This window comes from Phyllostomus discolor, chromosome 7 (assembly GCF_004126475.2).
Source record: "Phyllostomus discolor isolate MPI-MPIP mPhyDis1 chromosome 7, mPhyDis1.pri.v3, whole genome shotgun sequence".
NCBI classification, from domain to species: Eukaryota; Metazoa; Chordata; class Mammalia; order Chiroptera; family Phyllostomidae; genus Phyllostomus; species Phyllostomus discolor.
The window spans coordinates 98,166,531-98,190,099 of record NC_040909.2 but is presented as its reverse complement, the minus strand read 5'-3'; positions in this window follow the sequence as shown (position 1 = coordinate 98,190,099).

Genomic DNA, 23,569 nt, shown 5'->3' with positions numbered 1-23,569 from the left:
ACAATTCCTGAAACACCTTAATAAATCTCAATAATTGTTAGAACACCATGAAGTCAAGCAGAAAACAAAGAAGGATATCAATTTCTCAAAAGATCAAGGTTATAAAATTGGTTTCAGCAACCATTCAACAATTTATAATGAGATCAAACTTGTCACCGAGTATCTTGGGAAAGTAATTACAATGGACACACTTTGAGGCTATGGGTTAGCATAAGATGTCACCGAGGAATTAAGAATAATGACGATATTATCGATTTAGAGAACAATGCATGAGGAATACGAAAACCTGGGAAAGAGGTTTTAATACCCACATCAAGTCTGCCGAGTAAAATTAATATAAAACTAAAGTCAGGTTAGTATCATTCCAATAATCTATGTCCATTAAAATTTTATATTGAACCCTCCTCTCATCATTCATTCAACCTGCCTCCCTCATCTCTCCGCTTTAGCAAGAACAGAGGACAGACCGGAAAGTACCTCAATTAATAATAATCTCAGCTTTTCTTGGTTGAGTCCCTGTTCCATAAGAAGCACTCTTTATAGCCTATCTCATTTAAGCATAATTGTGATTTTATAGAATAGGTATTTCTTTCACCATTTTATGATGGGAAGATTGAGGCTTGGAGAATTACAATGAATTTGACCAAGGTCAGACAGCTAGTAAATGTCAGAGCAGGAGTCAGAGCCGTGGCCCACTCAAAATCTCTGCTTTTCCTGCTCCGCCACTTTGGGTCTCTGGTTAAATCAAGCCTGCTCTGGAGTCAGCCTCACACAGAGAAGCTATCATGTCCATAGCCATTGCTGCTTCGAGTCGCTGAACTTTCAAATGTGGCCTCCATTGTTAATTCAACATCTGTGCAGTGGATCAGAAGATGCCACTACTCACCGTCATCAGCTGATCTTCTGTAGACATTCATCTAGTGGGGGTCACTCAGCCCTCTGCCCCAGTCAGTGCGTGCCCCACCCCCACTCAGCCACCAGCAGCATCCCAGACCCCCAGGCCTCATAGGCAAGTGACCTCAGGAACTTAGTCATGACTCAAACTCATACCTTCTTTTCTTGGGAGATACAAAATGTTTTCTTTCTAAACTTAGAAAATTGTATGAAGAATATTACCTTCACAAAGCACTCAACACTGTTGAGTCACAGGCAAATGAGTCATTACAATAAGGTTCCAGAATCTTATCCCTGAACGTCGTGGGCCGAAGCACTCAGATTTCATGAGCTAGAGGCTGCTAGACCAGCACCTTCATTTTCTGCAGCTGATGGAACTGGGCTCTAAGAGGTGACACTAAGATCTTTCGCTGTGTGGCCCTGCCTACCTTTCCAACTTCCTCTCGTCCCCCTGCCATCGTCCTTGTCCCAGTTACAGCACATCTCCCAGAGCAGAGCAGCTAAGTGCAGGGGACAAAGGGCTTGTGGTCCCTGCAGTCAGGCCATGCCCTCGTTTTCGAAGTAAGGATAGTTCAGCCTTTGGTCCTTGAACATGTTTTTGTTGAGATTCTACAACATCAGGAACTTTTTAGCCAACCTCACCCGATTAATGAAGTTTAAATTCCATGTAAAACTTTTAGCCTAGGAAGTACTAAATAGTAATTTCTCTATAAGTTTATTAGCTGTTATTAGTATTTTTATCTCCTTTTCTCACCCCTTCACCTTCGCACACGCTGCCCTGTCTACTTGAAATGCCTCTCCCCAGCTTATTCACTCTGCAGGCCTTACAACATCACCTCCTCCGTAAAGCCTTGCCCTTTCACCCAGGAACAGTTACTGGCTTCCTTCCCCTCCTCTGGGCTCTCTCTGTACCTCCAGCTGGTCCTCGATTAACATCTGTCTAGTTCAACGTTGTTTCCTCATAAAGTTGATGAGATGCCATAGAAACTTAATTCTCATTTATATCAATTAGCTTATGGCAAAATTGTTTTTGTTTTATGTAGTTTTGCCATGGTTCCAAGAATCTATGAACCACATTAAGAGAGGACTTTCTGTATATCAATTGTAGAGAGGACTTTCTGTATATCAATTGTAGAAATATCCACATTATATGATAATACTTTTTCCACGTCTGTCTTCCCCTTTTCTCCCAGGCACTGAGTTCCTTGGAGGCAAACGAGGATGTTTTATTCATAGTACACATTCCTGCACTCAGCACCGTGGCAAGAACAAAGCAGATTCTCCTGGAGAAGTGAAGGGCCTGCCTGAGCTGCTGCGGGCCATGGGTTCCCTGCGTCCCTGCCCCGTGCTCTTCTCTCTGTCATGCTGCTTCTCTGAATCCCCAGGGAGTGGGGCCACATCATGCTGGTGTCCAGACCCTACAAAGCAGCCTATGCTTCTCAGGAGGCCTCGGTCACTCTGGGTCCAGTCAGGAGACAAAATCTACGCAGTGACTTACACAGGAAAAGTATAGTGCCAAGAATTACTACCCAATGGTTTAAGAGTAAACTTTTTTAAAATTTTTATTGTTGTTCCATTACAATTGTTGCCATGTTCCCCCATTACTCTCCCCTGCCCTACCCAACCCCTTCCTCCACATTCAATCCTCCCCCACCCATTGTCTTTGTCCATGGGTCCTTTACTATACATTCCTTGACTTTATCCTTCCCCTTCTTTCCCCCATTATCCTCCTGCTCTCTTCCTTCTGGGCACTGTCAGTTTGTTCTTTGTTTCCATGTCTCTGGTTCTATTTTGCTTGCTTGTTTGTTTTGTTGATTAGTTTACACTTATAGGTAGATCAGATGGTATTTGTCTTTTACCACCTGGCTTATTTGACTTAGCATAATGCTCTCCAGTTCCGTCCATGCTGTCGTGAAGGGTAGGAGCTCCTTTCTTTCTTTCTGATGCATACATAGTATTCCATTGTGTAAGTATACCACAGTTTTTGATCCACTCATCTACTGATGGGCACTTAGGCTGTTTCCAGTACTTGGCTATTATAAATAGTGCTGCTATGAACATTGGGGTGTATAGGTTCTTTTGAATTGGTGTTTCAGGAGTCTTAGGGAATAACCCCAGCAGTGGAATTGCCAGGTCAAAAGGCAGTTACATTTTTAGTTTTCTGAGGAAATTCCATACTGTCTTCCACAGTGGCTGCACCAGTCTGCATTCCCACCAACGAGGCACTAAGGTTCCCTTTTCTCCACATCCTCAATAGCACTTGTTGTTTATTAATTTGTTTATATTGGCCATTCTGACCATTGTGAAGTGGTATCTCATTGTGCTTTTAATTTGCATCTCTCTGGTGGTTAGTGATGTTAAGCATCCTCTTGTATGTCTCTGGGCCCTTTGTATGTCCTCCCTGGAGAACTGCCTGTTCAGGTCCTTTGCCCATTTTTTAATTGGATTGTTTGTCTTCTTGGTATGGAGTCATGTAACTTCTTTGCTTTAAGTATAAATCTAATATATAAGAAAACTATATGTGGTATCCTAGAATTAAGGAGAGTACCCAACGAAAGACAAACGCAAGAGACTGTCCCCTCCACATGGCTGAGGTTCAGATCTCAGAAGGTATTATAGTTGCAGCCCACTGGGTGGCAGAGAAGTGTGCTGGTCCACAGCCAGAGAGCAAGCAGGAATCAACCATCTGTGGTAAAGGCAAGCTGTGACTAATGAGCAGGTACACCATTGTGTGAAGCAAGAGGCACACCATTGTAGGCAAGAGTTCTGGGGCACCCAATGTCTGCATCGAAAGCGTTTCAGGAGATGCCCTGGGATGGAGGGAGCAGGCAAGCAGAGGCCATCGGGGTGCCAGTGTGGGCTGGGGACCTAGCGTGCACAGTGTCCGTGATCATCAGTCCAGACCAGGCTGCAAGGTCACCAAAGCACCATGCATTCTTGTGCATGACCAGAGCAGAGCATCAGTGAAGTCCTGTCACCCACATTGCTGACAGACTCTGCAGCCAGCAGCAACAGCACAAAAACCCCTTCTGCCTGCAGTGTCCTTCCAGCACCCTCTAGAAGAGAGCTGAATGACATGCTCACTGTGGAGGAGAAATGTTTAAAGTTAGCCTGTCCATTATTACAGAACATGTATTGAAAGATGAATTTGGAGCTGACAGGAAATAAATTGATAACTGGCACAAAGCCCAAATGGAAACTTCAGGGTACAATAACCGCTTATCCTAACTGTGTTAAAGTCCATGAAACTGCCAGTCAGAAGTGAACAACAGGGTTGGTCTGAAGAATAATGAGATAATACAGGTAAAAGCATAGCACAAAATATACTGTCAATTAATATTTTATTTGGTTCCCTTAATATTGTTATAAAAGTTTGCTGTATTAGTTTCTATTGCTTATGTATCACATTATGCCAACACTTAGTGACTTAAAACAACACGTGTATGGGTCTCACGGTTTCCGTGCATCAGGAATCTGGGCAGCGTCTAACTGGGTCCTCCACATCAGAGTGTCTCACAGGGCTTCAGCTGAGGTGCCGTCTAGGGCTGTGGTCCCATCTGTAGGCTCCACTGGGTGCAGATCTTCCTCCAAACTCCCTGATATGATTGTTGGCAGAGTTTAGTTCCTCAAGAACTCTTGGGCTGAGGGCCTCGCTCCTTAGTCATGATGGGCAGGAGGCCGCTGTCAGTTCCTTCCTGCGGAGGCCTCTCCCAGAGGCTTGTTGCATCAGAGCCAGCATGTGAGATGAGCCCAAGACAGTACACACAAGGCAGAAGTCAGGGTCTCCTACAAGCTGATTTTTGAAGTGAAGGTCCTTACCTTTGCCGTATTATACTCATGAGAACAAGTGACCAAGGGCACAAGAAGCAAGCCACACCTCGGGGGAGGAGACTCCACAAGGACAAGAGTACCAGGAGGTGGGGTCATTACAAGCCCTGTCAGAAGTTATCTGCCACGTTGCCTTTGCTTTTCAGTTCTACTTTTTTCCTTAAGAACGTGAAATTAACACATGAAATTATGATTGCTTTCAAACCCCTCTTAGAAATCTAAATATGTTATTCTGGTTAGATAACAATTGGTTTTGTGGAGTGAACACAAAACCAAATGCTTTACAAGCAACCCTTTGGCTACCAATCAGAAAATCTTCTTCAAGTTAGACAAGTTCAGCCATTTGAAACATTATGAAATGTTTTGAGTAAATCTATTCTAATCTCTAAATTAATAATATATATTGCTTAGCCATGCATACTTTTAAATTATTTCTCAAAGATTAATTAACCATGCTGTATTTATAGCTACCCAATATAGTTGATTACAAAGCACCATTTTCATGGTGAAAAAGTACTTATTCAGCATTCAGTCATGCTCACTGTAGGTATCCACATGTAAGGGTGTGATGTTCTAGCAGTTTACATTCTAAAAGGTTTTACCCTGATGCAACTAAGTACGGACATGCAGCAGTAACAGAACCTTATGTGACACTTTCCTGTCTCCTCACAACACCCTTCCAGGGCCAACATTCAGAAAATGATATATTAAACAAATGTGAATTCAACAGATATTTGTTAAATGCCTATCACGTGCCAGAAACTCCACAGGGCACTGGGAATCCAGTGGTTAATAAGGCAAAAAAACACCTGACGGGACTGACTTTGCAGTGGGAGCACTGGACAGTAAGTCTGTAAACAAATAAAGGACATCACTACAGATTGTGATAAGTGCGAAGAGGGAAATCAACTGGGTTATGAGAGAACGGAAAGGATAGCTTACATAGGTTGGTCAAGAAAGGCCATTTTGAGAAGGTGACATCTGACCCGAATGACAATGAATTAGACTTCCAAAGAGCTAGGAAAAAGTATTCCAGGCAGAGGGAAGAGTAAGTGCAAAGACCCTCTGTGGCAAAAGGTTTGAGTGACTAAGAAACAGAAGAAGAGACTGTGCCTGGTACGTGATGGTGAAGGGGGAGAGACTCCAAGCTCAAAGAGGTAGGCAGAGGCCCAATGTGCAGGGCCTTCTGGGTCAGGGAAAGGATTTTAGACTTCGGTATAGAAGCAATGTAAACTGATTTATATATATTTTTAAGTCTCCCTGGTGGCCGTGTGACAAATGAATGGAATTTGAAGTGGCAGGACCAGTGAGAAACCTGTCAGAGGGGACAGGTGCCAGAAGAAAGACTTGGACAAGCCCTGGCTGGTGTGGCTCAGTGGATTGAGGGCCAGGCCTACAAACCAAAAGGTCGTAGGTTACATTCCCAGTCAGGGCACATGCCTGGGTTCAGGCCAGGTCCCCAGTAGGGGGTGCTCAAGAGGCAACCACACATTGATGTTTCTCTTCCTCCCTTTCTCCCTCCCTTCCCCCCTCTCTAAAAATAAATAAATGAAATCTTAAAAAAAAAAAGACTTAGACCAGACTTGTGACAGTGGAGCTGGAAATAATGGAGTGATTTCCAAAACTGTATTTGAGAGGTTACACGTGAATGGCGAGGAGAGAGGCAGAGTTGGCTGATTCCCAATTTGGGGCCTGAGCATTTACTGTGACTGAGCAGAGCAGAGATCTGGGTAGAACAGGGACAGCGGCTTGTAGGGGTGGGGAGATCTATTTAAACCATGTTCAAGTTGAGATGCCTATTACTCATCCAACTGGAGATGTTAGCAGTAAGATTTACAAGGTTGTAGCTCAAGGGACAAAATTTGGCTGGAAATATCAGTTCTAATGGAATCAGCAAATAGGTGGTGTTTCAGACCCTGAGAGCAGATGGGACATCTGGGGACAGAGGGAGAAGAAAAGAATGCCCAGGAGCAAACCCTAAAATACTGAGTCATTTAAAGACTAGATAGTGGAAAAGGGGGAGGAGGAGGTAGAGGAATTAGCAAAGGAAATTAAACAGGAGGAAAACCAGGTGGGTGGAAAATCAGATAGGCAGTGTCAGGGAATGCAGGAAAGGAGAGAATTTTAAGTAAAAGTAATGGTACCAAATACTGCTGACCTAAACCCTCAGAACTGTCCTTTGCAGTCAGCAGGAAGGGCGTTGTTGATGATCTTGGCACAGGAAGTTTCCATGCAGTAGTATAGACTGACGTAAGGTCTGAGTAGACCAAAGAGTAAGTGGAGGCTAAGAAAGTGAAGACAAGTTGAGACCCCTGGTATGAGAAGTACTGGGAAGTGAAAGGAAGACTTGAAATGATGGCATTGTCTTCAATCTCTTTGAATAATGCAGGGTATCCAGCATAGGTTCTGCAAATAGTAGATGGAGATTGTATTAGTCAGGGTTCTTCAGAAAAGCAGAACCAATTGGAAATATATAAATATATGTAGAAAGATATATTGTGAGGGGCAGTTCCACAATCTGCAGTCTGCAAGCTGGAGACCCAGAAAAGCCTGTCATAGGGTTCCAGTCCAGCCCAAAAGCTTGAGAACCAGTGGAGGACTGAGGGTGTAAGTACCGGCCTGAGAACCAGGGGCACTGATGTCCAAAGGCAGGAGATGCTGATGGGTCTCTTTCTCGTCTCTCTTTCCCTAAACGCTCCCCATTCTCTCTCTGGCCCTCTGACTGGTACAACTCCAGTGCATAAAGCTCCTGTTTCCTGTGGTCTCCATCACCTCTTCCATTGCCCTTCCCTTCAATGATTTTAAAATTCGGCTGTCATAGCTGACTGGCCTGATAAGGATTTTGAATATGGATGACCTACTTCATCTTGTTACACAGTTGACTCGTGAATAGAGACGGGGTGAAATGAGCCAACCCCTGGGCAGCCAAAAATTCTTATATAACTTTGATTCTATAGTCTGTCCTTGGCATTCACAGATGCAACAAACCAAGATTAGGAAACAGTATTTTCCATCCACGGGAATGCAAAAATAGTTTTCGATTTCTGGCTGGTTGTATCCATAGATGCCAAATTCGAGAATAGGTTGGGCCTACTGTTTTTATTCTTTAGAATCTGTGGGTGAGTCGACCAGCACAGTTCAAATCCTGATGTTCAAGGGTAAACTATACATCGTTAAACTGCTCTACTTGCAACTTTGTAGACAAGCTTAAGCTTGTTTACGGTTGACTTGGAAGGTATGAAAGCATCTTGAGAGTCATTTGTCTAGAAGGTTACACAAGGGCACATAATTGGAACTACTCAGTGGTTTGTTTCAATTCACTTTATTTATCATTTCCACCAAACTCCTGCTGTTGTTGCAAACTTTAAATATTTTTCCATTTAATATAAATTCAACTTTCAGAGCCAGGGGCCTAAAGCAGAGTATGGACACCATTATCAAAATATTTTATAACACTTCATGAATACAGCAAGATATACCAATGTAAGAGAGAAGACCATTTCAATTCGGAGACTGAGGAGGCCTGACACAATGGGAAAATCAGTTATTCATAATGGGGCAAAGAAGGGGAAGGGTCGTCAAGGAGCACATGTAAAGGACCCAAGGACAGAGACGGGGTAGAATTGAGGGTGGGAGATGGGGGTGGGTGGGGAAGAGGAAAGTGGTGGTGGGAAAATGGACACAATTGTACTTTAACAATAAAAAAAAGAAAAAGAAAATCAGTTATTCCCTCTATCTCCTTTGAGAAACTTGCTACCATTTCTAATGAGAACAATCACAAATGTTTCTGTGTGCTTCTTCGAGAAATTATTCCTAAAAGCCCTAGCCAGGAATATGTATACTTGTGTGCATAAATAGAGAGAGACAAAAAAAAAGAAAGGACAAAACTACATAGTGTTAAGTTAAAAGTCCCTGATAACTACAAATATATCATTTTAAATTTTCCTGTACATAATATTCCATGGTTAGCAGAAACCCAGGACACCAAAGAGAATCTTGTCACTAGGATTGATAGAATTTACCTGAGTGTTGTGAACAAAGAGTCCTCTGAAAGTGATTGCTTTTCCAAACAGGCACATAAGGAATAATTTATGGGGGGAATGTGCCCTTTTCGCACTTTGGGAATTGTGGAAGAAACACCAAGAAACTGACAAGCCTCGGCTCAGCAGCTTGACCCTATGGAATTTCACCTCCTTTGTCTTAAAGAGATGATGCTCCCAACTGTCCCTTCCTTCCTTGTTCTTTTTTACGCCTCTAGATACAGAGGATCTGTTACCTGTCTTTTGATTTCCATTGTACAAGTTGCAACCTATTCTATTGTACTATCATATTTTTTTACATCGCTATCTTTTATCAACACTCTAAGGTGGTGAGAATGTTCTCAAATGATAAAGAACAATGGGATTTTTTTCTAATTTTAGTGATATATATTTGACATATAACATATATTCAAGATGTACAACATAATGATTTTGATATATGTATATACTACGATATGATTACCTTAGTAAGTTTAGTTATATATATCACCTTACATAGTTACAAATTTCTTTTTCTATGGTGAGAACTTTAAAGTCTACTCTCTTAACAACTTCCAAATATACAATATGATATCATTAACTGTAGTTTCATGCTGTGCATTACATCCCCAGAACTTATCATTGGAAGTTTGCACATTTACCCGGTCCCCCCACTCCCAACTCTCTGCCTATGGCAACTACCAACCTGTGCTCTGTTTCTGAGTTCATTTTTTCAATTCCACATATAAGTGAGATTACACAGTCTCTGTCTTCTCTGTCTGACTGATTTCACTTAGGATAATGCCCTCAAAGTCCATCCATGTTGGTACAAATGGCAGGATTTCCTTCTTTTTTTATGGCTGAATGAAATTGTATTATATGTGTATGTCACATCTTCTTTATTCATTCATCCATCACTGGGCAACTAGATTGTTTCTATGTCTTGGCTATTTTAAATAACTCTGCCTTGAACACAGGAATGCAGATATCCCTTCAAGATAGCGGTTTCATTTTCTTCAGATATATACTCAGAGTAAAATTACTGTATCATATGTTAGTTCTATTTCTTTCTTTTTCTCTTTCTTTCTTTCTTTTTCTCTTTCTTTCTTTCTTTCTTTCTTTCTTTCTTTCTTTCTTTCTTTCTTTCTTTCTTTCTTTCTTTCTTTCTTAGGAATCTCTGTACTGTTTTCAATAGTAGCTGCACCAATTTACATTCCACCAACATGATACAAGGGGTCCCTTTTCTTCATCTCCTCGCCAACACTTGTTATCAGTTGTCTGTTTGATGACAGCCACTCTGAGAGGTGTGAGATAATATTGCATTGTGGTGTTGATTTGCGTTTCCCTAATGATTAGTGATGTTGAACACCTTGTCAGGTACCTGTTGGCAATTTGTATGTCTTCTTTGGAAAACGTTTAATTAATTTCTTCACCCATTTTTCAACAACACCAGTACTTTTTAAACACTGCTGGTAGAAATATAAACAATTACAACAACCCCCAAAAACAATTTGACAAAGTCTAGTGAAGCTGAAAAAGTTCATACCCTAAAACCCAGTAATCCATTCCTACATATGTGCCCTAGGGAAAACTCTTCCATATCTACATGGAGATGTGTGTGCAAATGTTCAAGGCAATCTTATCTCTAATAGCAAAACAAAATAAACAACCTAAATATCCACTAAGAAAGTAATGGATTTTAAAAATTATAATATAGTCCTCTACCAGGATATTATGTAACCGTCAGTGGATTACAGATATATGTATTAACATGGATGAATCTCACAAATACAATGCTGAATCCCCCAAAAACAAGCTACAGAAGAAAAATGCAGTATAATGATATTTATGTAAGGTTTACCAACATGCAGAACAACACTAATAATGAGAATGGGAATATGAAAATCAGGGCAGTGATATCCTATGAAGCGGACAGGAGGACGTGTGAGGGAAGAGAACACAGAGGGGACTGTGTGTATTAGTGTTGACAAAAGAAATGTCCGAACCACTAGAGAATTTTTATGAGTTTATTTGAGCCAAATTGATGACAATTGCCGGAAAGAAAAGTCTCAAAGGATTGAGAAAATGCTCCAGAGAATGGCAGTTTTACAGCTTATTTTATACATTAGAATGAAAGGAGGAGGGTTACATGAAATCTATTGGTGGTAGATTAAGGAGGAAGAAGAAGCAAAACAGGGAAATCTCTGAGATTGGATAAAAGGAAAATTGTAGAGATACACACTTCTTTTAATTGGTGGACACAGAATAGCAAATATTTACAGTGAATGGAGGTGGTATACGAGGAGCAAGATAACAATAAGGGGATCTGTGGCCTCCTGCTCTGGTGACTGGAAGGGTCTGAAAAAGATTGCTCTGACATTTCAAAGGTTTGATATCTTAGGTGCAAGAAAGATGACAGACTGGCTCAGTTAAGGTAAAAACTGACCTTTGTCAAGGAAGCTACAGGTCTAGGATGTGACTGCCTGCCATAACTTGCTTTTGGTTAGAAGTTTTAATTTCAGACCATCCTGTGTGACTACTTTCAGCCTCTGAGTTTGTTAGGCCACCATGCAGGCCTTCCCTGAGCTTGTCAGGTTTAGCATGTGGCCCCCTTTTTAATCCTCACCTGAGGATATGTTCATTGATTTTAGAGAAAGAGAAATGGAGAGAAATATCGGTACGTTGCCTCCTGTACACAACCCAACTGAAATTGAACTCCCATCCTAGGTATGTGCCCTGACCTGGGATCGAACCCACATTTTGGTGTGACGCTTCAAACAACTGAACTACCCGCCAGGTCTGTGGCCACTTTTTCATCCACGCTGGTAATATTTTCTTTTTAAGCCAAGATATTAAACTCATGAGTGTTTGTTACATTCTTATTCTAAAGTAATGCTATTATTTATTGAGCAGCTACTCTATGCAGGACACGTTTCTTTTATTATTAGATATATTTTATTGATTGTGCTATTATAGTTGCCCCAATTTTCCACTTTTGCTCCCCTCCACCTGGTACCAGAATTCCCTCTAGAATTCCCCCCTTAGTTCATGTCCATGAGTCATGCATATAAGTTCTTTCGCTTCTTCATTTCTTATACTATTCTGAACATCCACCTATTTTGTGCCTACCATTTATGCTTCTTACTCCCTGAACCTTTTCTCTCATTCTGCCCCTTCCCACCCCCAACTGATAACACTCCATGTGATCTCCATGTCTATGATTCTGTTCCTGTTCTGGTGGTTTGTTTAGCATGTTTTTTTTAGATTCAGTTGTTGATAGTTGTGAATTTGTTGCTATTTTAATATTCATAGTTTTGATCTTCTTTTTCTTAAGTAAGTCCCTTCAGTGTTTCATGTAATAATGACTTAGTAATGATGAACTCCTTTAGTTTTACCTCGTCTGGGAAGCATGTTATCTGCCCTTCAATTCTTAATGATAGCTTTGCTGGATAGAAAATCTAGGTTGTAGGTCCTTGCTTTTCATCCCTTTGAATACTTCCTGCCAGTCCCTTCTGGCCTGCAAAGTTTCTTCTGAGAAATCATCTGACAGTCTTATGGGAATTCTTTTGTAGGTAAGTCTCTGCTTTTCTCTTGCTGCTTTTAAGATTCTCTCTTTATCTTAAACCTTTGGCATTTTAATTGTGATGTGTCTTGGTGTGGTCCTCTTTGGATCCAACTTTTTTGGGATTCTCTGTGCTTCCTGGACTTGTATGTCTATTTCCTTCACCAAATTAGAGGAGATTTCTTTCATTTTTTTCAAATATATTTTCAATTTCTTCCTCTTCTTCTTCTCCTTCTGGCACCCTTATGATTCAGATGTTGATGTGTGTAGAGATGTCCCAGAGGCTCCTTATATTATCCTCATTTTTTAAAATTATTTTTTCTTCTTGCTGTTCTGGTTGGATATTTATTTCTTCCTTATATTCCAAATCATTGATTTGGATCCTAGTTTCATTCCCTCCACTGTTGGTTCCCTGTAGATTTTCTTTATTTCACTTGGTGTAACCTTCATTTCTTCCTTTATGTTGTTGCCATTCTCAATGAGTTGTTTGAGCATCCTGATCACCAGTGTTTTGAACTCTGCATCTGATAAGTTGGTTATTTCCATTTCATTTAGTTCTTTTTCTGGGGTTTTGTTCTGTTCTTTCCTTTGGGCCATATTTCTTTGTCTCATAAAGTTGGTAGCCCCTCTGCATTTGTTTCTGTGTATTAGGTAGAGCTTCTTTGACTCTGTCTTGGTGGTGTGGCCTATTGTAGAAAAGGCACCTGTAAATTATGTGGGGCAGAGCCTTAGATAATCTCCAAGGTGCGGCAACCTGTTTCACTGCTTTGTCACTCTGTGGGGTGGAAGGGCTCTGAAAGTGGACAATGTTACTGCCTGTCTTCTGGAGTTGGCCCATCCCTCACCATTTCCAGTCAATTTGCTTGATCCCAGTATACAAGTGGTGCCCTTCCAGCTGTTGTCCTAGTGCTGAATCCCAGAGGGGGTAGGTCTGCATCTGTTTTAATTCTGCATGGGCCCTTTGAGTGGAGTCTCCTGAAAATCTGGCAGTTTCTTCTGCCACACTAACCCCCACTGGTTTTTATAGCCAGAAGTTTGGGGATTTATCTTCCTGGCACTGGAAACTTGGTCTGTGTGTTTTGGCCTGGGGCTGGGATCACTCTCTCCCAAGGTATCCCTCCCAATTTTTATCCACCACGCGTGAAGGTGGGACCATGCGTTCCACTGCCACTGCCTCTCCATGCCTCACCATATCCCTGTGCCTCTCCACCTGTCTCCTAAGCAGGGCACATTTCATCCATTATGTTATATATTCAAAACCTGCAAAACAGATATAGTCCTTTAAAGGGAAAGAAAATCCCCAGAGAAATGATTAATTTTCCATTGACCATACAGCATGAACAACAAATGTGGGGTTTAAACACAAATCTATCTAAAAATCAAATGTTATGCACTTCCCACTATGCACTCATTGTGTTGACTGATTTTTCTGTGTGGAATTGACTACACTTCAATAAGGCTTTATGGCTGACTCCGTCCCCCAACTAGGGATCCACAGATTCCTACCCAATCACAGTAATTTATACTCTCAGGTAGAGTAGTAGATTCAGAGAAGGACGGATGACACAAGTCAGATCAATGAAACACAATCCTGGGACCATTATGAAATTTGTGAAAAAGATATCTTTTAGTTGGGTTTCCTTAAGTATAGGAGACAGTAAAGTCAGTTGTTTTAAGTTGCGTGGTGGTTAGGCGGAAGTTGCTGGTCTTGTAGGCTGTTAGCTGTGGCGGCCATTGCTGTGGCCACTTGTTCAGAGCTCACTTCAGAATGAAGATAGCTCAGAGAAGAAGAAGACAGGTGAGGAAAAGAGAGAGATTCCTAACAATAACACCATTTGAGGCCTGGACTCTGCTCTAAATGACCATTCCCTTTTCTGAAGTTCAGTTTCAGTTGGTTTTCTGTCACTAGCAGCCCAAAGTGTCCTAATATATCAGTTTATTGTATTATATGCTTTCATATAACTGTAGTCCTTTCCCCATATATCAGTGTTATGGTTCAGTTATTTGAATGTATTTCAATTGTGTCTCCTCCTCTGCACAGGAAAGTCCATGAAAGCAAGAATCATGTTTTACTTTCCTCACCACAATTATCTCAGTATTTCCCAGAAGAACCAATAGGTGCTTATTACATATGTGTTGAATTAATAAGTAAATAAGTAAATGAGCAAGGGAACATAGTTCCCACTCAACTATTTTTTCAGAAGTCAATTATATCAAGTCTGTTTTTAAACATTTCAGCAACCTGTTTAAAAAGTGGCAGTAAAGTGGCACTAAAGTATTTTTTGTTTTACAGTTGTTCCAATTATTTACTCTCCTTGCACTCAACTTTTGCATTCATGAAGAAGCTCAATAGCAGAGAAAAATATTATCTACTGCCTATAATAGGCCACCTAGTCTCTCATTCATAAACAAAAGTAAACAACCAAAGATCACTAGATATTTGAGGAAGACATTTCATAGAAGTCCTGGGTGAAGAAATCTATCAAAATGTCAAACTTAAAAATAAAGAGAATGAACCCTGGCTGGTATAGCTCAGTGGATTGAGCATGGGCTGCAAACCAAAGTGTCACTAGTTCGATTCCCAGTCAGGGCTCATGCCTGGGTTGCAGGCCAGGTCCCCAGTAGGAGCCATGTGAAAGGCAACCACACATTGATTTTTCCCACCCTCTCTTTCTCCCTCCCTTCCCCTCTCTCTAAAAAATTAATAAATAAAATCTTAAAAAAATAAATCAAGAGAATGAAATTTTGATAAAAGAACAAAAGTAAAAGGCATGGAGGCTCACTGCAGAAAGTTCAAATTATCTAATATAAATTGCAGTAAGAGAGAATAGGTAAAATAAGGCCAGAAGATGGTCAAATAAATGCAAGAAGAAATTACTACAAAACTGAAGAGTGGCATAAATTCTCAGTTTGTAAGTGCCCAGAACCATATATGAAATAAAAAATCCACATGTAGACAGATTTGTGGAACTCAGAATACTAAAGCAAAAAGAACATACTACAAGGGAAAGTTAAAATAACTTATATGCAAAGGAAGATGTTTCAGATTGGTCTTAGAATTCTTCCTAACAACTAAATGTAGGAAGACAGCAAAGAATGGTTCGACCTTCTGAGAAAAACAATTTTCAATCTAAAATTATACATCCTTTTAAACTATCAGCTAGCGTGACAGAAACATTACACTTTTCACACATACAAAGACAGAAACTTTATTATGTACTTAACCTTTATGAAAAAATATTTGCTTGGAAATATTTACATTAAAAATATTTACCTGATTATGTCATGCAGCAGAATGCAAAAAGGAATCCAGGAAAGATAAACAGCAGAGCCAAGAAGCGATGTAATTAACCCAGGAGTGCCCTGACAACTAATCTCAGAAGACCAGTGAGCAACAGGAGCAAGAAAGCAATCAACCCAAACGAAAGCAGGAAGCCAGAGGTCTCTCAGGATAATGACCTCAAGAAAAAAAGCAAATTTCATATAACCAATGAAGCTGTTAAAATCCTGAAGATTTTAGTCATATGGGATAAACTTCTATCACCAATAAGAAAAAAGATAATCATTGAGTATAGGAAGGGAACAATGGAGGAAAATAGCTGTACAAAAAATTATAGTACCAAATCTTAAATTTTGCATGATTTTAAACTGATTTCTATGTAAGAAAAAGTAAATATATTTAACTTTGTCACTTGGGGCAGAATATGCATTATTCTCAACTATGCAGAAATCACGCTACCCTTGGCTGAAGCTGGGAAGCTGAAGGAAACAGAGGGCACAGGGACATGTAGGCGTGCTGACTTCCTCACCTTACCCAATGAAGTCAGGAGACACTGTGTAAGGATGAGATTGCAAGCATCCTTCCCAGCCTCACTAACAATGGCCTTGAGTTCTTTCCATCTTCTACCCATCTCGAAGCCAAACCCACATGTCACAGGATTTTGTGACAAGTCTCTCACAAGTTTGTATTCAGGATGGGATAAGACTGAAGTCATTCAGAGGCTTTCCTAGGATGGATTAGTCTTTCTCTCCATGGGGTGTCTGGTGGTCTCTCCCACAGAGTAGCCAGATTTTTATGTGGCTACTCAGGGCTCCCAACAATATAAAACCAGAAGTTTCCACACATTCTTAGGCTTAGCCCCAATGAGGAAAGCGTCACTTGCACAGCCTTCTTCTGTTGGTTAAGCAGTCACAGGACAGGACAGATTCTAGGGCAAGATAAATTCTACTTCCCAATCAGCCACGTTTTATCCACTCCAAATAGTACCAAAGACGTGCTTAAGGGAGCATTTCCTCCCAGGTATGTAACTTGGAACATGGACTTGATTGGCAAAGATTTTGACATGGTGATCTGGGAGAATCATCTGAGCTGTTTGCTAGCACTGGATTCTTGCTAGAACAATGCATTTCATTAAGAACAGATGCTGCTGCTGCTGCTATTTTATGCAGACACATTTTCCCTGACGTGTTTCCTGGGATAACAATCTTAGTTATCGAGAAAAATAGACCTTTAATTTCTTTTTGGCATGCAGGTTGGGGGGGGCAAGGTTTAAAACACAGATTAAAACGGAAGATAAAACAACACATCTGTTGTTGCTGATAAAAAGTGAAGTGTCAAAAGAAACAAAAAGCTAAAACCAAGCACACTTCCAGCTTGTTGCTGAAGGGAACTAAGGCAACAGGAAGCACTGAATTTTTATAGGATCTATTTCTGACATGTATTTCACTTGCCTGGATGCATCACCTCTACCAAATTAATGCAGTACCAGGTTCCAGAAGGGCCTTCTAAACAACTGAACTCTGCCGGTGGCCTTTATACCTTTATGGAACAATAAAGTTGATCAGAGGTTCTTGGCACCTAAATGCTTCTGAAGAAGCAGAAGAAAATATCTGATTATACCTCATTAAACAAAATGACATAAAATCACATGCTTGGGAATATTATCAGACTTGGGTAAAATCATAGATCAATTAATTCATTCAAAATTTTGTGCTGACAAGACTCTGCTACAGGGCAAATGTTGCTTACAATTTCAAAATAAAGCTTAATACAAAGCAATACAGGAGCTTTTAAAAAGGGGTAACTCCCAAGAAGGGGCGACACTATTAAAATCACAAGACCACATGCTTTCTCTGATGTGGGCTGGTGTGACACCCTCAGGAGCGGCACTAACCTGACTGCTGCCGTCCTCTGCTCCACACTGACCAGACAAACCCGCACCATCAGTAGTAAAAACCACGTATATAGTTGATTTGAGAATGCCAAATCTTTCTTCTGAATTTTCTGTAACTTGCTCTTTCTGATATGGTGACTGGCTGTCACCATCAGGTTCCCCTCTGAGCTAAGCCATTAGAGGCCTGTTAGAAACATGTCAGCAGGCTTTGCTATTTGGCCACAGTCAAGATTGTGCATCCAAATAGCTTGCTGAGATCACAGCTTGAAATGAATGAGACACAGTACAGGTACAATTTGACACAGAAATCTGGAGAATGATGTCATGCCACAGAAAAACACCTGGTGTAAAGCATTATTGCATTTATTCAAAAATGTGTCAAAGCCAGAATAATGGAGACAACGATCTCCATCCTCACAAAAGTACCTGATACCTCTCCTTGGGCACCCACATCTGCTGGTCATCACACTGTACTATGAGCCTTTGCATAAATTCACTCTGTCCCTCACAACCATCTTGCAAGAATGGCACCAATATTCCCAGTCTAATGAAGAAGGAGGGATTCAACCTAAAGAAGGTTAAATTTCTTGTCCAATATCACCCCATGGGTAAAGGCTGAGTTGGAATTTTTACCCTTTTGGTTCTGCTTAGGAAGCTGCCTCCAAAAGAGAGAGGATCATGCTTCAGTCACCACATGGCCCACTCCCTGCATTAGACCAAGGGGGTATGAAAGCCTTTAGGGAGACTTGGATGCTGGGATTCAATCCTGGAAGACAAGTAGGTCTCGTGTGGCTCAGTTGTGGGGGCATCATCTTGCAAAGAGAAAAGTCAGTGGTTTGACTCCAGTCAGGGCTGCAGTTCAGTCCAGGTCAGGGTGCATACAAAAGGCAACCAGTTGATGTCTTTTTCTCACATTGATGTTTCTCTCCCTTTCTTCCTCCCTTCCCCTCTCTCTAAAAATAAATAAATAAAATCTTTTTTTCTTTTAAATTTAAATTAGTTTAATTATAAGTACAAGCTTTTTGTAGACAGTTCAAACCAAAGAAAGCTATAAGGCAATGAGTAAAATCTTTCCCCTTTCATCTCCCCATACCCAGCAAGTATAACACCATTTTTTCAGAAGTAGCCATTATTATGAATAGCATACAGCCATTAATGCCGATGGCTATATTTCATCTTGTGTATATTTCCAGAAACTTTATCTATAAAACCCTTTAAAATTGCTTTAAACTATGTATTAAAATTATGTGTAAATCTTCTGTTTCAATTATATGAAATTTAAAACTTTATAATATAGATTATATAAACTGTGAGTATTTTAATTTAGGAAAAGACATCAACACATTCATTCCCACAATCGACACTAATGGCTGCATAGTATTTCATTGTAAAATATTCCACAATTTATTTTTCAAATAAATGGATTCATTTCTATTTTCTAATTGGCTATTACAAAAGGGGAAATTCCTAGAAGAGGAATTCAGAGTATGTAAGTGGTGAAGAAGTTCAGAGCATGGCTGAAGTGTGGAGGATGGGCTTGGAGTGGGGAAAACTTGGAGGCTAAGCGTCCAGTTAGCAGGCACGGGGTCAGCAGGTAGGGAAGGGAGAGACAAAGATGTCAAGGGCAGAAGTAGACTGAACACATGGGTGGGACCTAAAGAAGACTGTGGAGAAAGCTCAAAACAAACTTCCACTGCCCTTCCCTCAACTCCACCCACCCACATGCTACACACACACCTGTAGTCACCCATGTATACAGCAGTTCTCGTCCAAGTGGAATTCTCCCTTCCCACTTCTAATGGGGGTTTTCACTACATGTTTGAATTTTAACCCTTTCAGGTCTCCTATTCCAGCACATGTAACTGAGTGACAGTGATCATACAGCAAGCCCTGTTAACCCTCTGAAGCCCAACAGAGGTCTTCAAGAAGCTGGACCAAAACACAATTGGGGGCAATGGCCTGTAGTGCTGCTGACCCCGCTGACCCGGATTCGTTCTAATGAAGTCGTCTCATTTCTAAAATTATAACTGTCAAGCTGTCATTACTTTTATTATACCAACAACTTTTATAGGAATGTTGGGATGATAAGGGAATTGAAGGGAAGCTGGTGGAAAATATGCCTCATTTTTTGCAATCCCCAAAACTACAAATACATCCTCAAATCTCATAAAACTTTTCCTGAATGCCAATAATTGAGATGAGAAAGTCTAAGTCAAAATATTGCAGTTTAAAAGAAAAACAAAGGCAAAAACCTCAACCAGAGCAATGGAAAACATACTCAAACCTCAATAGCTCCCTCTGCTGTCTCTTTGTGTAATTTTTAAATTTTGTGTTTTATTTTCTTTATGTCTGTTTTATTTTGTAATTGTTCAATAAGGAACCACATGAACCAGGGTAGTATAAAAGTCAGTTGATAAAATCCTTCCCACTTAATATAAAATTGGAAACACCAATCCTGTACCATGAATAAGGACTATCTTATGTTCAAACTTTTTCTATATGGTAGAGGTAGGTATTGGTATAATTTAAAGAACTGCTTACATTTTTAAAATGAAAAGTTAATATATATATATGCTTCAATAACAAGGGAACATAAGTCTCTAAAAATTAAATTAATTTGTTTAAAATAAAGCTTTTAAAGTTTCACTTGTCTAGACATTTCAGTCATATTAGAGCTAAAAGCTAATGGCTTTTAAAAGGCTCTTCAGTTGAATGTGAAGAAAACAAACATGAACTGAACTAGGGAAATAAGTTTTTGTCAGTTAGGATGCAGTGCCAGAAAGAGAAGGGGGGGTTGGGGGCAGGGACACGGGGAACAGAGCTCACACACACTGAAGACTTCGTGATGTCAGGCGGTGAGCATTTTCATTTAATTCACCAAATAAATCTGAGTGGGGCTTATTTGTCATGAAATTGTTTGGTCAGTCAACAACTAAGTAGTGGGTTTGGGCACTGATTTAGAAGCCTTTGGCTTTGAAGGGGGAACTAGAAAATCTGAGCTTGAAGTTCTTGTTCTGTCACTTCACCAGTGGGACCTCGTGAAAGCCAAAACCTCTCAGTCTGTTTCTTCATCTGGAAACTGATTTGATCAAATGACTTCCCAGATCCTTCCCAGCACTGTAAGCAATCTCACTGTAAATCATGCTGCGTAGCCCCACCTTTTCTGACTCAGAGAAAATCCAGTTTAAATGAGAACCAAAGGCCATTTTAGGAGAAAAAAATGCAAGGAGAGAAGGGAGGGAAGGAAAAAGGCAGACAGGCCTACAGGCAACAGGGAGACTTCAAAGACCAGCCAAACAGAAGAGTGAAGGTCAAATGGGAATGTTATTGGACAGTCAACTTGCCATTCGGTAAAGAAAATAAAAGTCACACGGCTCTTTTTCCCCGAAACAACAAACAGGACCAACTTTTTTCTCCTCTATGCATCACCAGTTCATAGACTGACTTCTGGTTCCCACGCAAGGAGGTCACCCCTGCAGCGTTAATAGCAATAGCTCCCTTCATCACAACCTAAGCAGGGTTTTCAGGAAGTCCATGACTCACCCCACCAGTTGTCACTGAGAACTTTATGTGCCAGGCAGTGTTTATGTCAATCAAGACGACAAAGTCTCCTAACCTGTGAATCTCACAATTTACAGGACAAAGAAGCCATATACAAATAATTGCAGCCAAATTCTATGAAGAAAATGGAAGGTAAGAGAAAGAGTGACAGTGACTATTTAGATTGGTGACCAGAAACATACTCTCTGAGAAAGTTAGTTTAGTGATGCAGAAGAGAGCAAATCTCGATGCAGGCAGACAGGACAGAACCCGTAGGTGGGGATGAATCTGAAGTTTGAGGGAAGACAGGGAAGCCAGTGTGGCTGAAGAGCAGGAACAAGGTGGAAGAAAGGTGGTGTGCGTGGAGAGCTGAGTGGGAACAGGGCTGGCTGACAATGGGAGCGAAGAGTACTGCGTGGGACTGGAGAAACGACAGATTGGGAAACTGGAAAAGAGGAGTCACTAATTCCGTGACAATTTCCCCCTGCTTTTGTTACCATTACCTTTGCTTAGAGTTTGGTAACTTACATTAGTGGTCCTAAAAGATGTGCACATTACCAGACTAAAGGGGTCCATTTGCCTGCATCAAAGCTCAGTAAGACATGAACAGGAGCTGGCAGCAGAGAGAATAAGGGTTTATTTTTAGGAGCTAGCCCATGCCCAGAGACACAGGTGAGCTAATGCTTAAAGACCTGGCTCTCCTATGGCTTTCAGGGGATGATGCATTGTGTAAGGGGCAAATCATTAATCATGGTGACTAACAGCGTTAGGGTCGTGGTCAGGGTCGTGGTCTCTACTGACCGGTTGGTGCCAGGGTAGAGGGTAGCTGATCATTGCACAGGGTCCTGATGTCAGTTATGGCATCATTTCACCTGGCTTCACTGCTTTTCTGGGCTGAAACACAGCTGAGGCCTATACGTTATCTATAGTTTGCCCCAAACTCTATCTCTGTGGTCAACAGATCCCAGATTAAATAATCTTGAGATAAATAATCTTAACCAAGTTTAAATAATCTTGTTCCTAAGATTATTTAATGCTGACCAGAACCTTGATGTCCTGAGGGCTTAAAGATTACATGAGTGGTCATGCAAAAAAGGAGGCAGGTGAGTCAGGATGCTAGACAAGGCTAGTTTGAGTCAAAAGGAGAGAAAGGAGAAAAGGTCATATTAAAGAAAGAAGGCTTCTACAAGGTTACAAGCAGAGAAAATGGAAGGGACAGAAAGCCGATTGGAAGAGTGGGGAATAGGACAGATCAGAAGACCAAGGATGAAAGCAAGCATTCCCGTCAGATTCAAAGTATCTGGAAAAAAAAAAATCCTCTCACAAAAAAGGAATCAAAACTAACGTTCAGTGTTAAACCACGCATGTTCTTCTCAGACAATAAAGCACCAGATAGGGTAAGGAAATGATATAAAGTTAAAAAAAAGTTCAGTGATATGTAAAAGCTTTGAACCAATATGTTGACTGAGATGTGTATTTGACTTTGTTGGTACAGTGAGAAAGGACTGGTGTGGTCTGCGGGAAGGTGAGGGGGCCATGTATATATACAGTGCTACCTTGGTACTCATGGGAACTCGTGACAAGTGCCAGAACCGTTGAGTACTGAATGATGCATTTTCTCTCCCAAGGTGTTGTGTCTCATACAAAGATCTAGCAAGTGTGACAATTCCCAAGCAAGCGCTGAGTGCTCAAATATTTTTTCTTATCAAAATGCAATGAGTACAGGGTTTGACAAGTTCTAAAGTCAATGGGTACCAAGGTATGACTGTACAGTGGAGAGCTGCCAAACAGGCCTGACTGCTCAAAAAGTGGTTCAAAAGATCTTAAGGAAGGTCATTTACACAGAGGACTGTGAACACCAATTAGCCCATCAACATGTTCCCAGAGGAGTGGCTCCCAAAGGCAGTCTGCGATGCCAAGTTCATATGCAGTCACACTTAAGCTCTTCACACTCATGCTCTCTTGAATGTACCATCTGGTTTCCCAGAGAAAGATTACATGACAAGTGATGTTGCAACAGAATGAACAAAAAAGATGAAAGCCCAACTGCTACTACATAAAACACTAAGAGCTTTAAAAGTTTTTAGTTTCTAATATGGTAAATACAGATACAACCCGCATGAACAAAAGCTGTTTGGGTTTCTGTGTAACTGGCTCCTGAGACTTAAAAGCTCAAGTGCTGCCCAAACCAATATATTTGAGAATATTAGTATTACATATGAAGCATATATATATAAATATGTAAATATTACAAATATAACATTTACTGATAATTTCATTATTAGTAAGTTAGGAGAGTCCATTAAGACTAGATACTTGGGACAATAAATCTAAATTATCAAAACCACTCAAGAACCACTCTAAGGCAGTGATTTGTGTTTATGGCACCCATCCTGAATGGTATAAAAAACATATACAAGGAAACATCTAAAACTTTCCTTGAAAAGTGTCCAAGTTGCAACTTTATCTCCTCTGGGAATGGAAGAGATTCCTCACCTAACCATAGACATGAACTAAAGCAGGAGAGGCTGTGTCTGCCTGTATGTGAATGT